Genomic DNA, 6,193 nt, shown 5'->3' with positions numbered 1-6,193 from the left:
CTCCTCCTTGTTTGTCTGAAGGCCAGAGCACTGAGGCGGGCCTGGTGTTGCTGATCCATTTCCCGTTGCCTGCTCCTTATTTGTCTGGATGCCTGAGCACTGAGATGGGCATGGTGCTTCAGTTCCCTTTCCCGCTACCTGCTCCTTGTTTGTCTGAAGGCCTGAGCACTGAGGTGCACCTGGTGTTACTGTTCCATTTCCCGCTGCCTTCTCCTGTGTTGTCTGGAGACCTGAGCACTGAGGTGGATATATCACCACAGTTCCATTTCCAACTGCCTGCACCTTGTTGTCTGGAGGCCTGAGCACTGAGGCAGGCCTAGTTTTGCTGATCCATTTCCCATTGCCTGGCTCCTCATCTGTCTTGAAGACTGAGTAATGAGGCAGGTGTATCACCACTCTTCTGTTTCCTGCTGCCTGCTGCTTGTTTGTCTCGATGCCTAAGTTCTGAGGGGGTCCTGGTGTTGCTGTTTCATTTCCCACTCTCTGCTCCTTGCATGTCTGGATGTCTCAACATCAAGGTGATACTGATGTTCCTCTGCTTTCACTTGCCTGCTGTGCACTTGCCAAGAGCTTCTGTCAACATGGCTTCACTTTTGTGGGCCTACTTTGAATTGCTTGTGTTTTTTTTAATTTTGAATGTACCCTGCATCATGCTGTAACTAATTGAGGTGTCCCTGGTGCATTTTTTTTCTTTTGGCACTTTTGATCTTCATATGACCTTAAAGGTGAAATTCAATGTGGTCATGACATTCAGCATCAAATGTTACCCAAAATTGAACCTCCATGGACATTTCTAGAGTGCTCCATGTTGATTTGCATGGAGAACAGACAAAAATCACAAATCTATGTTAAATATCGCGGGCAGGAGGCGCTGGTCGCAGTCCACAGCGTGGAAACAAACGCTCTGTCCAAACTGCGTCCATGCCTGCGTTTGGCCTTTATCCTTCCAAACCATTTGTCCATGCCTCAACCACACCGGCAGTTCGTTCCGCACCCGTCACCCTGTCATGTGAAGAAGGTTCCCTCCACCCCCAGGTCCCTGTAAAACCTTTCCCCATCCACGTTAAATCTCTGCCGTCTGCTTTCAGACTTCTCTACCCTGGGTCGGGGTTGGGGGGTACAAGATATATCTGACCAACTAACCCAATATTAGTCACCTTACAGATCTCTATCAGTTTTCATCCTCTCTCCGTCTTCCCCTTTCCTCTCGCTCCTTGCTTTATCGCCTTTTCCCCACCTCTCCCCCTCTTCTCACCTCCCTCCCTCCCTCATCACCTTTTATTTAAAATTTTTTTATTTTTCACACTATAAACCATATTGACCAAGATACAAACAGATATTTTTCTTCTTAAATATATACAGTGTCATTTTCTCCTTTTTCCCCCCTCCCTTCCCTCCCTCCCTCACTCCCTTCCCCATTTATTTAAAGTTCAATCTATAAGATACATTAAACCCGTTAAACAATGTTGTCACTTAATAAAAATAAACAAGAAATTTTACTGAGTCAGTTCTTTTCGTTATCTTCTCCTTCTGTCATTTTAGGTGGTAGAAGTCCATGGTAGGATTTCTCTATTGTGTTTCATGTATGGCTCCCATATTTGTTCGAATATTGTAATGTTACTTCTTAAATTATATGTTATTTTTTTCTAATGGAATACATTTATTCATTTCTATATACCATTGTTGTATTCTCAAGTTGTCTTCTAATTTTTTGATACAGCTCGGGCTATCATAACAAATCTTTTTTGTGCTCCATCCAAATCGAATCCAAATTCTTTATTTCTTAAATTACTTAGGAGGAAGATCTCTGGGTTTTTTGGTATATTGCTTTTTGTGATTTTACTTAATATCTGGTTTAGATCTTCCCAAAATTTTTTCACTTTCTCACATGTCCAAATTTTATACCCGTTTCCCTTTTACAGCGAAAACATCTGTCTGATACTGTTGGGTCCCATTTATTTAACATTTGAGGTGTGATGTATAGCCTGTGTATCCAGTTATATTGTATCATGCGTAACCTCGTGTTTATTGTATTTCTCATAGTTCTGGAGCATAGCTTCTCCCATGTTTCATTCTTTATCTTTATGTTTAGATCTTGTTCCCATTTTTGTTTAGGTTTACCGTTTGTTTCCTCGTTCTCTTTTTCTTGCAGTTTGATGTACATGTTTGTTACAAACTTTTTAATTATCATTGTGTCTGTAATCGCATATTCAAAATTGCTTCCTTCTGGTAACCTCAGACTGTTTCTCAATTTGTCCTTGAAGTAGGTTTTCAGTTGGTAGTATGCAAACATTGTATCGTGAGTTATATTATATTTATCCTTCATTTGTTCAAAGGATAATAATTCATTTCTTGAAAAACAATTTTCTATTCTTTTGATCCCTTTTCTCTCCCATTCTCTAAAGGAAAGGTTATCTATTGTAAAAGGGATTAGCTGATTTTGTGTCAATATTAGTTTTGGTAGTTGGTAATTTGTTCTATTCCTTTCTACATGAATCTTCTTCCAAATGTTGAGCAGATGATGCAATACCGGTGAATTCCTAAGTTGCACCAATTTTTCATCCCATTTATATAGTATATGTTCAAGTATCTTTTACCCTATTTTATCTAGTTCTAATCTGGTCCAATCTGGTTCTTCCCTTGTTTGATAAAAATCTGATAAGTATCTTAATTGTGCGGCTCTATAATAATTCTTAAAGTTTGGTAGTTGTAAGCCTCCTTGTTTGTACCATTCTGTTAATTTACCTAGTGCTATCCTTGGTTTCCCCCCTTTCCATAAGAATTTCCTTATTATTTTCTTTAACTCCTTGAAGAATTTCTCTGTTAGGTGTATTGGTAATGACTGAAATAGGTATTGTATCCTTGGGAAAATGTTCATTTTAATACAGTTTATCCTTCCTATCAGTGTTAGTGGTAAGTCTTTCCAATGCTCTAAATCGTCTTGTAATTTTTTCATTAATGAATGGTAAATGAGTTTATATAGATGGCCGAGGTTTTTATTTAGTTGTATACCGAGGTATCGCATTGCTTGTGCTTGCCATATAAATGGCGATTCTTTCTTAAACTTTGTGAAATCCGCATTATTCATTGGCATTGCTTCACTTTTATTTGCGTTGATCTTGTACCCTGACACTTCTCCATATTCCTTCAATTTCCTATGTAATTCTTTTATTGATATTTCTGGTTCTGTTAAGTATATTATAACGTCATCTGCAAATAGACTGATTTTATATTCCTTCTCTTTTATTTTTATCCCTTTTATTTTATTTTCTGTTCTTATCAGTTCTGCTAGTGGTTCTATAGCTAACGCGAACAGTGAGGGAGATAGTGGACATCCCTGCCTTGTTGATCTGCTTAAGTTAAATTGTTTTGATATATATCCATTTACTGTCACTTTCGCCAATGGCCCCTTATATAATGCTTTAATCCAATTAATATATTTCTCTGGTAGGCTGAATTTTTGTAGTACTTTGAATAAATAATTCCATTCTATTCTGTCAAAGGCCTTCTCTGCGTCTAAAGCAACCACTACTGTTGGAGTTTTATTTCCTTCTACTGCATGAATTAAGTTAATAAATTTACAGATATTGTCTGTTGTGCGTCTTTTTTTAATAAATCCAGTTTGGTCTAGATTTACTATTTTTGGTACATAGTTGGCTAATCTGTTTGCTAATAGTTTAGCTATTATCTTATAATCTGTGTTAAGTAAAGATATTGGTCTATATGACGCTGGTGCAAGTGGATCTTTCCCTGTGTTTGGTATTACTGTAATTATTGCTGTTTTGCATGAATCTGGTATGCTTGTATTTTATCAATCTGGTTGATTACTTCCAGGAGGGGAGGAATTAATAAGTCTTTAAATGTTTTATAGAATTCTATTGGGAATCCATCCTCTCCTGGTGTTTTATTGTTCAGTAGTTTTTTTAATATCTCTTGTAATTCTTCTATTTCAAATGGTTTTATTAATTTATTTTGTTCCTCTGTTTGTAATTTTGGTAGTTCAATTTTAGTTAGAAATTCATCTATTTTGTCTTCTTTCCCTTCGTTTTCAGTTTGATATAATTGCTCGTAGAATTCCCTGAAGTTTTCATTGATCTCCGTTGGATTATATGTAATTTGTTTGTCCTTTTTCCTTAATGTCAATACCATTCTTTTAGTTTCTGTCTTAAGCTGCCACGCTAGAATTTTGTGCGTTTTTTCTCCTAGTTCATAATATTTCTGTTTTGTCTTCATTATGTTCTTCTCCACCTTATATGTTTGTAGTGTTTCATATTTCATTTTTTTATCTGCCAATTCTCTTCTTTTAGTTGTACCTTCCTTTATTGCTAATTCTTTTTCTGTATTTGTTATTTACCTTTCCAACTGTTCTGTTTCCCGATTGTAGTCCTTCTTCATCTTAGTTACTTAACTTATTATTTGCCCTCTGATGAACGCTTTCATTGCGTCCCATAGTATAAACTTATCTTTCACTGATTCCGTATTTATTTCAAAGTACATTTTAATTTGTCGTTCAATGAATTCTTTACAATCCTGTTTTTTAAGTAGCATGGAGTTTAATCTCCATCTATACATTCTTGGTGGGATGTCCTCTAGCTCTATTGCCAATAACAGGTGTGAGTGGTCCGATAATAGTCTAGCTTTATATTCCATTTTCCTAACTCTCCCTTGAATGTGCACTGATAACAGGAATAGGTGTACCCTTGAGTATGTTTTATCTCTATCCGAATAGTATGAATATTCCTTTTCCTTTGGATGTTGTTTCCTCCATATATCCAAAAGTTGCATTTCTTGCATCGATTTAATTATAAATTTGGTTACTTTATTCTTTCTGTTAGTTTTTTTTTCCAGTTTTATCCATGTTTGAGTCCAAATTAAGGTTAAAATCCCCTCCTATTAGTGTGTTCCCTTGCGTATCTGCTATCTTCAAAAAGATATCTTGCATAAATTTTTGATCTTCTTCATTAGGTGAATATACATTGAGTAAATTCCAAAATTCTGAATATATCTGACATTTTATCATGACATATCTCCCTGCTGAATCTATTATTTCCTCTTCTATTTTGATTGGTACATTTTTATTGATTAATATAGCTACTCCTCTGGCTTTTGAATTATATGATGCCGCTGTTACATGTCCTATCCAATCTCTCTTTAATTTCTTGTGTTCCACTTCAGTTAGATGTGTTTCTTGTACAAATGCTATGTCAATTTTTTCTTTTTTCAGTAAATTTAAGTTTCTTCCTTTTGATTTGGTTATGTATTCCATTAATATTTAAAGTCATATAGTTTAACATAGTCATTTCATACTTTGTTTATCTTTCCTTTCCGTTTCCTCATCACCACCTTCCCTTCTTATCCATTTCTGCTTTCTTTTTTTTGAACACATTATAAGACAACATTTCTAAAACATAAAATATTTGCACTATTCTCATATCTAAAATTCCTTTAATCCCAATAGTCCCTCCCCTTTTGAGTTGCCCTTTGTCCCTTGTCAGGCAACCACATCTCCCCTCTTCATTTGGATTTGCGAATCCGCTCGCAAGTGTCAACTGATTTTGCAGTGACTGTAATTCTTCCCCACCCAGCCCCCCCCCAGAAAAGATTTTAATCTTCATATATAACAAAGGTCACTCTCTTAATTCCCTCCTTACTTCCTTTCTTTCCCTTCTTAGTTCTTACCTATACTCTATTTTTTATATATACACACATATACATATACACATATACATATATATATATATATATATACCTACATACACACATACATATAGTTTGTTGTCATTTTTGTTCTTTTTACATCTCTTCATCCCTCTGTCTGTTTTGTAGTTGTTCTGCAAATTTTCGTGCTTCTTTCGGATCCGAGAATAGTTTGTTTTGCTGCCCCGGAATAACTATTTTAAGTACCGCTGGGTATTTTAACATGAATTTATAACCTTTTTTCCATAGGGTCGTTTTTGCTGCATTGAACTCCTTTCTCTTCTTCAGGAGTTCAAAACTTATATCTGGATAGAAAAAAAATTTTTGGCCCTTGTATTCCAGTGGTTTTTTGTCTTCTCTTTTTTTTTCATTGCCTTCTCCAATATATTTTCTCTTGTTGTATATCTTAGGAATTTTACTAGAATGGATCTTGGTTTTTGTTGTGGTTGTGGTTTAGGGGCTAATGTTCTGTGTGCCCTTTCTATTTCCATTTCTT

Source organism: Narcine bancroftii, chromosome 3 (assembly GCF_036971445.1).
Source record: "Narcine bancroftii isolate sNarBan1 chromosome 3, sNarBan1.hap1, whole genome shotgun sequence".
In the NCBI taxonomy this organism is placed as follows: Eukaryota; Metazoa; Chordata; class Chondrichthyes; order Torpediniformes; family Narcinidae; genus Narcine; species Narcine bancroftii.
This window is presented reverse-complemented; position numbering follows the sequence as displayed.